Consider the following 12,674-nt stretch of genomic DNA (forward strand, 5'->3'; position numbering starts at 1 on the left):
CTAACTCCCTTGCACCACTCCAGTCTGTCCTCAACTCTGCTGCTTGGCTAATCCACCTCTCTCCTCGCTACTCCCCTGCTTCACCCCTCTGCAAATCCCACCACTGGCTCCCAATTCCCCAATGAATCCAGTTCAAACTACTAACACTGATCTACAAAGCCACCCACAACCTGTCCCCTCCCTATATCTCTGAACTAATCTCCCAAAATCTTCCCTCATGTAATCTCCGATCCTCCCAAGACCTCCTACTCTCCTCCACACTTATTCGTTCCTCACACAACTGCCTCCAAGATTTCTCCCGAATATCCCCATCCTCTGGAATTCCACGCCTCAACAGGTCCGATTATCCACCACCCTCGGATCCTTCAGATGGGACCTGAAAACCCATCTCTTCAGGAAAGCCTACAGCCTGCAATAACTATTCTGCCGCCTCACCAACCGCCCGAGCTGCCGCCACGTCACCGACCACCCGAGCTGCCGCCACATCACCGACCACCCGAGCTGCCGCCACGTCACCGACCACCTGAGCTGCCACCACGTCACCGACCACCCGAGCTGCCGCCACATCACCGACCACCCGAGCTGCTGCCACGCCACCGACCAACCAAGCAGCCGCCTCACCACCACCAGTGCTGCAGCATACCAACCTCCTGTTCTTCCCCATTATCCTGAAGAATGTAAGTCCGCAAGGACAGGGTCCTCTCCCCTCTGTACCAGTCTGTCATTGTAAATTTGTTTACTGTTAACAATATCTATAACCCTGTATGTAACCCCTTTTCACGTGTACAGCACAATGGAATTAATGGTGCTATATAAATAATAATAATAATAATCTCGGACCTCCTGAATTTTCGCACACATAGCCATAGAGGAGAGGTCTGTGTCTCATACCTGGCCTATACACTCGAATTGACGGAAAAAGATCGAAATATGTCATTAGCCTCTCAGGGTCATTTGACAAATTCAGAATTCACACACTCCAGAAGACCCATCAGTGTCTAGTTAAACACCAACCATGGAATCTGAGGCCAAAACACCCCACTGTCATAGCAGGATCTAAATGGCCAAAACATGTTAAAGGAGAAAATTTCCTGATCCCTGGGGGGGCCAACCACTGGGAACCCCACCAATCTTGAGAACTGTGGCTTTGAAAAATCAAGTACAAATGGAATGGTGGTCAATCATGCACGCTGCCATCTAATCAGTCTTAAAGGGACAGCCAGAGAAAGCCAAGTGCTGTACTCAGGTGGTATTCAGCACTCCCATAAGAATAAATGGAATGAACTGGTGCAGCTTTGGTCTGTACATCATTTCGATCCATCTTGTAACAGCTGGTTGGTGTGGGTACTGGATTTCGAACACCCACCGATCTGATATTGATAACTTATGTTACGGATAGCTCATAAATCTTATAGTAGTGGATAACTTCTTCATTGTATCTATCTAAAAATATTGTGTTTTATTCTACATAATATCAAAATGATCATTTGTGTATTTTTAACACTAATCGCTGTTTCTTTTTCAGCTTCCACTTGTCGAATTACAGGTAATAAAAATCATGAGGATTTGCTGTTATAACAGATTGAAATATATTTACATTTAGAATTAGGTACCTGGAAGGGGTATATCTAGACCTAGGGGTATATCTAGGGGTATATCTAGATCTTCATAACTGCAGTAAGGTTCTGTTCACAACACCATTATGGCTTCTGTTCTTAATCCGGCTTGGGTTTTCATCTGTATTGTATATTGTGGTAGTATGTTCACTTAAAGGGAATTTGTCAGTAGTATCTACCCTCATAAGCCATCCACGTGGGTATGTATGTCTTAAAGTTAAATAAAATGATGGCTTGATATCTGTGATCTAATGTCTTATTCAAGATAAATTCACATTTTTCTTATATGTAAATGAGCTGATAAGATCTATGGGCCTGACATAGATCTCCCTGAGAATTTGGCTATATGGCTTTTTTACATTAACCCCTTCATGATCGGGGGATTTTTCGTTTTTCCGTGTTCGTTTTTCACTCCCCTCCTTCCCAGAGCCATAACTTTTTTATTTTTCCGTCAATTTGGCCATGTGAGGGCTTATTTTTTGCGGGACGAGTTGTACTTTTGAACGACATCATTGGTTTTAGCATGTCGTGTACTAGAAAACGGGAAAAAAATTCCAAGTGCGGTGAAATTGCAAAAAAAGTGCAATCCCACATTGGTTTTTTGTTTGGCTTTTTTGCTAGGTTCACTAAATGCTAAAAATGACCTGCCATTATGATTCTCCAGGTCATTACGAGTTCATAGACACCAAACATGACTAGGTTATTTTTTATCTAAGTGGTGAAAAAAAATTCCAAACTTTGCTAAAAAAAAAAAAAAAAAAAAATTGCGCCATTTTCCGATACTCGTAGCGTCTCCATTTTTCATCATCTGGGGTCGGTTGAGGGCTTATTTTTTGCGTGCCGAGATGACGTTTTTAATGATAGCATTTTGGTGCAGATACGTTCTTTTGATCGCCCGTTATTGCATTTTAATGCAATGTCGCGGCGACCAAAAAAACGTAATTCTGGCGTTTCGAGTTTTTTTCCCGCTACGCTGTTAAGCGATCAGGTTAATACTTTTTATTATTTGATAGATCTGGCGATTCTGAGCGCGGCGATACCAAATATGCGTAGATTTGATATTTTTTTTATTGATTTATTTTGATTGGGGCGAAAGGGGGGTGATTTAAACTTTTATGTTTTTTTTATTTTTTTCACATTTTTTTAAACTTTTTTTTTTAACTTTTGCCATGCTTCAATAGCCTCCATGGGAGGCTAGAAGCAGGGACAGCACGATCGGCTCTGCTACATAGCAGCGATCTGCTGATCGCTGCTATGTAGCAGAATTGCACGTGTGCTGTGAGCGCCGACCACAGGGTGGCTACAATGGTTACAATATACAAGCATCGCCGACCCCCGATCATGTGACGGGGGTCGGCGATGACGTCATTTCCGGCCGCCCGGCCGGAAGCGGTAGTTAAATGCCGCTGTCTGCGTTTGACAGCGGCATTTAACTAGTTAATAGGTGCGGGCAGATCGCGATTCTGCCCGCGCCTATTTGGGGCACATGTCAGCTGTTCAAAACAGCTGACATGTCCCGGCTTTGGTGCGGGCTCACCGCGGAGCCCTGCATCAAAGCAGGGGAGCCGGCATCGGACGGTATAGTACGTCCGATGCAGGTAAGGGGTTAAATGGAGCATTACCTGCATGAGACATGCAATGACTGACACTTTGCTCTCATAATCCACACAGCTCCGCGGTAAGATCAGAACTAACACAATGCAGCAGAACTAACACAGTACAGCAGAAGTAAACTTTGTCTCATTGCAAACACATTTGCAGCTGCAGTTTTCCTTTTATAGTGCTTCAGCTTCCATCTTATAGGCAGTCAGTGTGGGGGAGGGCAGTACAGCAGAGCTTTCAGCACTGTGAGAGGACAACTGCAAATTAGCTTGTTGTGCCTGTAATGAGACATGGTTCAACTCTGCTGTACTGTGTTGGTTAAAGCAGACCTGACAGCAGTATGAAAGGACAACTGCTGCTGCAAATGTTTGTAATGAGACAAAGTTCATCTCCGTTGTACTGTGGTAGCTCTGATCTAACTGCAGAGCTATGTGTGATTATGAGAGCAAAGTGTCGGGCATTAGATGTCTCATACTGGTAATGCTAATTTTATTTATTTATTTATTTATTTATTTTAAAGCTATGGAAAGAGATTGTCAGTTAGATTTGTGGCCACCCATAGATTTTAACAGCTCGTTATAAATAAGAAAAACAAGGATTTCTCTGACCTATGACATCGGGTCACAGATATCAAAGTATCATGCTATTTAACTTTCTATGACCTGCATGCCCATATAGATAGCTTAGGAGGGATGATTCTACTGACAGATTATCTTTAAAAAAGATCAGTCCATTACAGTATTAGCCAATCTACCGAGTGGTCATTTGCAAACAACTCTACATTGGGTTCAGCATCAAAATGTTTTTTTTTGGAATGTAACAAAAATACAAAAACTTTTCTCTTTTTCCCATAGGATCCAGGAAAAAACAGGATTGGCCAGATGCTGAATGTAAGTCTTACACAAGGAATAGCTGATCTATCTTTTTCTCTTTCCTCTGAGCCCTTACTCGGAACATATTCCATCCGGGTAAAAAACAAAGTCCATACTTTCCAAGTGGAAGAATATGGTGAGGAACTTCAAAAAGCCTAAGCAGATTCTTTTTTTCTCCAGAATTGTGCTGGTGTAAAATATTTATCACTTGCCTTTTTTTGTATTTTCTTTCTTTACCTAATAGTATTACCAAAGTTTGAAGTCATCCTCGAGCTCCCGAATAGTATACTAAAAAGCATGCAAACTTTTCCAGTAAAGACGTGTGGCAGGTAAGGGAAATAAAATATACATGATGAATATCGTTTCAAAATCAAAAGAGAAAATGCTTTGGCTAACATTATTATTGCCGGTTTGTAGACGTTTCTGAAGAGTTGGGTTTTCAAGATGCATCTCGAGGCTTCAATTGTGGAAGACAATCTGATACATTGAGATAGTGAGTTCCATAGTAAGGGGGATGCTCATGAGAAGTCTTGGAGAGGAACACATAAGGGTGAAGGAAAGAAGTTCTCATGAAGACAGAAGAGATTTCATTTTATAAATCTTTATATTACATTAATTACTTAACTTTTTTTGTCCAAGTTAGAGATTTGAATTTCACCAATCCAGACAATTGTGGCAATAGCAGGGCTGCTTAATCCAGACCCACTTCAGCCACCATATATTTTCTCAGTACACACAAGATACAATATACTGTAATTATTCAACATACACAATAAACATCCATTTGTTTATTTTACAACTATGCAAAATTATTTGGTAAAAAAAAGCTTTAGAAAGTAATCTTATGATTTATTTTATTGTTATTTGTTGTTTCATCTCCCAGGTACACTTACGGGAAACCAGTCCAAGGCACTTACCAGGGAAGCTTGTGTCAAAGAATTGTCAATTCTCCATTCTTCGTTCCGTTTTCACCTGTTAGGTCCCCTGGCAACTGTATTAACTTTGAAGGAAAGGTGAGATCTATGCTATTCAGTAAACTAAATTTAACCTTTTTTTATATAAATTGTTTTGATCTAAATCCAAATCCTTTTTTTTTTAATACCTTATAAAAGTTGTGATTTTGTTTTTTTCTAACACATTGAATATCATTGATAGGCAAGCAGTAAAAGTCTGCATTCCCATTCACAATAAATACTTTTCCATGGTAATGTGTAGAAAGCAAACATTGAGTAATCTGATTCTGTAGCTATACATCTCTCCAAATATTCCCTATCTCCTGCTATTCTAACAAATGTTTGTTAGAATGAAGAGGGGGAACAAATGGAAGGATGTATGACTTACACAAGCAGATCATTTAGGGTTTGTTTTTTGTCTGTACCCATAGCGATGCATGGAACTCATAAGAACTGTAAACACAAAATGGTTGAATTTTCACTGAAAACTATTTGTTTTATTTTTCATTAAAGATACATGAAAATAATTAAAAAAAAATGGTTGATATTTCATGAAACTGGCTACCAGTGGCAATTATATAGTAGGTGCAGGGTTTGCAAGTGCACCTGGGCCCTGGAGCCTAGGAAGGAGCCAAATAATCCCTGTGGCCAATATGAAAAGACTATTACTATTAATGACCTAGTTGGGGACTCGGTAGGTGATTTTGTATCCTGAATCATGAGCTTCAAGTCACACAGCTGGTTGATACACTGTATATTCCCAATGGTATATTTCTTTGCTGACATTATTGTTATAGTCTGGTGCCAACATCCAGCTTTGCCAGGCTAAATAATGCTATTTTATTCATTGCATCAATACAAACAAAACAGTATCTACATTTGTCAACAGCTAGAAAGCTTTTGTCACTATATGAATAAAGGATTGTTTCCTCCAGAGACTTTTAAATGGTAATTTTTCTATATGGCTTGCTATATGCTAAATCAAAAAAATGTGTTTTTTTTTCCCTTTTTTTTCTAGTTGGATCACCTTGGTTGCTCTTCTCTGACACTATGAGATCTTCCAGTTTTCAATTATCAAGTGACGTGTATAGAACTGAACCAATAAAACTTGAAGGAACAGTCAGTATTTTAGAGGAAGGGACAGGTAAGGACTCAATTATAGCCAAACCACCTTTCAATTTCTAAGCTATCACACCTCCTGACGCCTTAACAGAATGGGTGCTACTACCAGGTACAGCATCTTCTAGGCAACCTTGCATCTAAGAATATGGCAATTTGCCATTGTTTTCTGAAATTTCTATGCCTTTCTTAACTTTTTGTATGACCAGTAGGTTTGCTGAAAAGTGCCAACTACTGAGTGCTCAGCAGTATTGTCATCATACATGAAATGTTAATATCAAACGCCAAATCTCTTTACATCAAAGACAAATGATATGTTTCTTAGTCCAAAATATGTCAGCCTTTGGGCTTTTTAAAGTGGAAGAATTCTCTGTTTTGTTAGTTTTTCTTTTCGTTTTTTCTTCTTTAAGAAATACAGCATTTCAGGAACTTGAATGATGATGATCCCCATGCTTACAACTGTTTAACTAAATGCAGTTGTTTCTCTTTTTGTACAAAGATGTAGTTCGTTATTATACACCCGAAACTAGTATGTTTAAAAATGTTCTAAAATAAGAATAAACGTATAAATAACTGAAATTGAAAAATTTAAAAAATAATATAAAAAATTGAAATAAAGAAATAAAGAAATATAAATGATTAAATGGGTTATCCATTATAATTTTTTTCTTAAGGGCTAAGAACTTACATGCAGGCAGTTTCTAAATTCCTGCCTGTCCTGCCCAGTGTTGATCTAACGGTTCGCTCCTGCCAGTGATTCTATGGCTTACATTGATGTCACATTGACCGAGCAGCTTATTCTCTTGTACTCTACTTAACCAATGGGGTGTCAATGTCAATGTCATGCTGATTGAAAGCTAGCTCAGCCTAACGCGATGGCGAGCCAAGTATCTAATCAATATGACATCACATTGACAGTGATCCACCATCGACAGGGCAGACCAGAAGAGAAAGAGCTGCTCTGTTGATGTGAGGTCAAATGAAGCAGCAAAATCACCAGTAGGAGTGGTCTCTGAGCTTGCAGACATTGGCACCGGACAGAACAGTGAGGTAAGTGCTAACTTCTAAGTGCTTAGCATCATAAGAAAAAAATGCAAAAGTCCCAGATAACTAAAAGGGCTTGATCATATGTTTCATTTTTGCTGTATTTTTCCATGAAAAAAATGCAGCGCTTACTGTACTAACTAGTGATGATCGAGTATACTCGTTGCTCGGGTTTTTCCTGAGCATGCTCGGGTGGTATCTGAGTATTTGTATTTGTGAGTGCTCGGAGATTTAGTTTTTGTTGACGCAGCTGAATGATTTGTGGCTGCTAGACAGCTTGAATACATGTGGGGATTCCCTAGCAACCAGGCAACCCCCACATGTACTCAGGCTGGCTAGCAGCCATAAATCATGCAGCTGCGTGGACAAAAAGCAGTCACAAATAATCGGAGACCACCCAAGCATGCTCAGGAAAACCCGAGCAACGAGTATACTCGCTCATCACTAGTACTAGCAAAAGGGACTAATATTTCTGAAATCTCATGCACATGCTCCTAATTTTTTCCTTTGAGATTTGAAGAAGTTTCAAATCTGCAGCATGTCAATTCTTCCAGCGGTTTTGCAGCATTTTGTACCCAATCACATGAATAGGAAAAGATAAAAAACATCAACAAAGCGCATAAAAAACCGACGCAAAAAATGTACATATTTTGCGCAACGTCTTCCTGCCAAGAGACGCGTTTCAGCATTTCATGCTAAAAAGATTGCAATAAATACTTAACGCGTACACATGTTCAAAATCTGCTCCTCCATTAAGTACAACCACTAATTTTTATTTTTCTTGTTTTTATTTGTTTTTAAATAATCCATTCTCATGTAGGAATTTTGCTTTCTACAACAAGTGAAACCAGCATAGTTGACAGTTACCGTGTATCATTTTTGGATCCAAGGTCTACTTACAAACCTGGCATGCCCTACACTGTCACAGTACGTATCAGTAACATGAGATGCACAATTCAGATATATTACAACCTACTCAAAAAAAAAAGTGCAAGACCGGATTTGTAGATTTATTTGTAAGAATCCCAAAAAAGAATCAACTGTGGAAATGCGATATAATGGAAAAGTCACACTTAGCCATCAGTGACGTTACCTGTAACTAAAGTGACCTAACCTAATCAATTACTAATTCCAAAAGTTTGTTAGAAAATGGAATTTTCAGAATCGTGTTACAATGTTATGCCATTAACCTTATGGTAGAAGTGTTGTCTTTTTCTACTGAGTTTGTTTTTTGTTTTTTTTTATGTGTTGCAGATGAAGGTGACAGACTCCAAGGACAGCCCAGTTACTGGCCAAAAAGTGCATCTCACCTGTGAACAATGTGATGTAACCATCAATGAGACTTTGGTGACAGATGACAATGGACATGCTTCTTGCATCTTAGAAAATACAACCAATTGGACACAACAGATTGGGTTGAAGGTACATGTGCGCCATGCTTCTAATGTCACTCAGCTGTTGAGCCCTCATATGTTTACTGTCACATTTACTGTCACATTTACTGACACATTTACAGGCTTCAACAACCACGGAGCCCGAACCAAGATCAAGATTATATGTTTGGAACCCAAATGATGCTCGGCTAACAATTTTTCCCCTTTATTCTTCGAGCAAATGTTATTTAAACCTGAAATCTTTGGGGAAGGATAATTCATGCCGTTCACAGCAGGAGGTGCTTGTACACTATATAATAAGAAATTCAGCACTACAGAAAGATACTAAGCAAATGGATTTATATTATCTGGTACGTGCAATACAAACTTTATTATGTTTGCAAAGTTTTCGAAGTCTGCGCGGTGGTTGAGTCTTACTGGATCTGATGTGGAAAAGAAGGGAAAGTCTCCTTTTGGGGATTATTATGGAGTATCGCCCTATTTCTAGTAAGGCAAAGTATCTTGATAATTCTATGCATATAGTTTTTACTTTTTAGAAACTTAGCTTATAACTTCAAAGTGTATAAATAGTGTAGCTAGATATAATATAAGTTGCAACAGCCATAATTTCCAAAAGGCATTTTATATACAACACATTATTCACATGTCTTATGATGACTGATCTGAACCCCTGGAGAAAAATTAATCACATGTAAAACAATTACACAATATGGATCAAAGTATTGGGAGACACCTCTTAAGTCTTGATCATTGAATTTTAGGTTTTGCTTTCAGTCCCATTGCCTTCGATGTATAACTTCCGAGCCCTCACCATGAAGTCTAAATTTCTGATGTTTTTATGGAGCAGGGATGCTGAGTGCTGAAGAACAGTAGGCATAAAAGTCACAAAGGATCTTGCAGAATCACAACCTCCTCTGACATTATCATCAGCACAAACACTGAACCAAGAGTTTTAAGGCATGAGTTTCCAAGCACAATTCCAAGCATCGGATGGAGTGGTGCAAAGCTGCCACCACTGGACTTTGGAGCAGTGGAAACATGTTCTGTGCAGTGACAGATCACACTTCTCGATCTGCAAAAAAACTGACCAGCACATCCAAACCAGTGTGTACAGGTGCAAGCTAACAAAGTCACTAAAACTGAGAAAATAAAGGAATAATAGGAACTACATTACTGTCTTAAAAATAGGTAAATGTTACTTTATGTGCATATGGAATATTGGAAAAATGGAGCTGCAAAATTGATACAAGAAAATGACAGAAAAAAATGAAAAAAGTACCCAACAGCCATCGACCAGGCGTACATCATTGTTGGGACTCTAACCTGATAAGTCACTTCTCTTGGGCTGAAAATCCTACAATTTATAGGGCAGAAAGGATCCAGCTAATTATAGCCTTAGGCTGATGGGAGTAGGGGTGCAGTAACAGTTTTGTATATAGTATACTCCCCATGACATGTGCACTCCTACTCCCATCAGCCTAAGGCGGTGTTAATTAGGCTGGGGTCACACTGAGTTATTGCAGTCCGTTAGATGGACTGCGTTACTCCATGGCATAACGCGGGGTAACGCAGTCCATTAACGTTGCCATTAACCCCTATTATCGGGCGCATCACCAACGCATGCCATAATTGGCATGTGCTAGCGATGTGCCGTCATTCAGTGACGGAGCCTCGGATGCAGGCTGCAGCGTCTGAGGCTCCGTCACCGCTAGCACAGACGAATCATCTGCACTGGCGGTATAGCATAACGCGATGGCATGTATGCTATAGCGTTAATGCAGCCCGTCAACGCTAGGCATTGAACGGGCTGCTTTAACGCAGTATGAACCCAGCCTTACCTGGATCCTTCCTGCCTTATAAATTGTAGGCTTTTAAGCCCAAGAGAGGTGACATCAGTTTAGGGTCCCAAGAATGAGTTACGCCTTGTTGATGGCTGTTGGGCTCCCATGAATTGGTCAATTTATGAGCTAAGCCCGTTCTTTAATTTTTCTGTAATTTTCTTGTAGCAATATTACAGCTCCATTTTTTCAATTTCCATATGTACATAAAGTAGCATTTTCCTATTTTCTATGACAGTAATGCAGTTTCTATCTTCCAAACGTGCTATTTCACACTTTTCTATCTGGCATCTGATGGATGAGTCTGGCTTTGGTGAATTGCAAGAGAATGTTTCCTGCCTGACACTGTATTGTGCCATCTGTAAAATTTGATGGAGGAGGGATAATGCCATGGACTTTTCTTTCATGGATTAATTCGACCTTAATTCCAATAAAGGGAAATCTTAATACTTCAGCAAAAAAGACATTTTAAACAATTGTAAACTTAAATCATAGAGGAACAGTTTAGGGAAGACTCTTTTCTTTTCCAACATGCCGGTACCCCAGCGCACAAAGGAAGATTGATAAAGACATGGTTGGGGGAGTTCCGTGTAGGAGAACATGAACTAAGCTCCTTCTAAGACCTTTGTGATGAACTAGACCAGAGATTATGAGCCCAGCCTCCCCCAACATTGCTCTTTTAGATGAATGGGCAAAAATTCCCACAGACACCTCAAAAATCTTGTAGAAGTCCTTCTCAGAAAAATGGAAGCTGTTATTGCTGGAAAAGTGAACCAGCTCCATAACAATGCTTGTGGATTTAGAATGGGAGGTAATAAAAGCTCCTGTAGATGTAATGTGGAGAGGGCACAATACTTTGTCCATTTTGTGTATCTGTAAATTTCTATAGTTGACAAAGATCACCAGTAATTTTGTTTCATCCACTAGCAAAAATATATTTTACATCTTAATCAATTTCCATCTTTCATCTTGACTAGTGATGAGCGAGTATACTCGTTGCTTGGGTTTTCCCGAGCACGCTCGGCTGGTCTACGAGTATTTATGACTGCTCGGAGATTTCGGTTTTCTTGACGTAGCTGCATGATTTGCGGCTGCTAGAAAGCTTGAATACATGTGAGAATTCCCTAGCAACCAGGAAACCCCCACATGTTCTCAGGCTAGCAAGCAGCGGTAAATCATGCAGATGCTTGGGCAAAAACTAAATCTCCGAGCACTAACAAATACTCGGAGACCACCCGAGCGTGCCTGGGAAAACCCAAGCGACGAGTATACTCGCTCATCACTAATCTTGATATATGAAATGAAGACTTATTCACATACAAGGATGTTCTTTACATGGCATGGCAAATTTGATTTCTGATGTCTATTTACATGAACAGGTAATTTCAAAATATTAATTCCTACTTCCTCCGGTGCAGGTAACTTCTAAGGGTCAAATAGAATTATCTGGTTCTCAGATAATCATGGTAAAGAGCTCTGTTACAGGTGAGAATGCCTTACTTCTATGCATTCATTATTTTTGAAAAACTATAAATGTTTAAATGGGTTGTCCCATAAATAAAGTATATTACAATTATTAGATCTTGGAATAATAATGAGTTCCACAATTTGATGTGTCAAAAAAAATTTCTGGTCCTGAGATAATCTTATAAATTTGCCCCTGGTATATATTGTGCAATGTCTGTATCTAAACATGCAGAGCTCTTCCAATTAATGGTCGGAACATACAGTACCACAGCTCCTAGAGTGAAAAACAGAAGAAAGAAAACAGACAAGGCAGCATGGGATCGCAGCTGTTGCTTTATGTGAGGTGAAACATTTCCCTGCGTGTTTTATCACAGGAGCAAGTGTTTCTGCTGTGTCTTCGGATTCCTGAGATCATCATAAATCAAATCAGTAAGGTAGGAGCTCCGACTGCTGCTGATCTCATATTGCATTTGACCGACTTGATTTATGATGAGCTCAAGGGACCAGAGTTTGCTCCTCTGATTAAAAAAAAAGGCAGGAAAATGTTTTACCTCACAAAAACTGCTTCTCTGATATCAGTATAATAACCTATCATTCCTCCCCTGCCCGGGAACTGTGGTTTGACCAGACCATGATTCTGCATGATCAGACACAGCCATTACACAGTACATAGCAGGAGCACATTTATAAGATTCTCTTAGCACAGGAACATTTTTTTAACACATCCAATCGTGGAACTTATTATTATTCCAAGATCTATTGATTAAAA

At 39.6% G+C, this 12,674-nt stretch overlaps 1 pseudogene; it reads left to right on the forward strand.

Annotated features, from left to right (window-relative positions):
* The window catches only part of LOC138667807 (alpha-2-macroglobulin-like protein 1), a 70,667-nt pseudogene that overhangs the window by 11,865 nt on the left and 46,128 nt on the right, over window positions 1–12,674 (forward strand).

The sequence above is a fragment of the Ranitomeya imitator genome, chromosome 2 (assembly GCF_032444005.1).
Source record: "Ranitomeya imitator isolate aRanImi1 chromosome 2, aRanImi1.pri, whole genome shotgun sequence".
In the NCBI taxonomy this organism is placed as follows: Eukaryota; Metazoa; Chordata; class Amphibia; order Anura; family Dendrobatidae; genus Ranitomeya; species Ranitomeya imitator.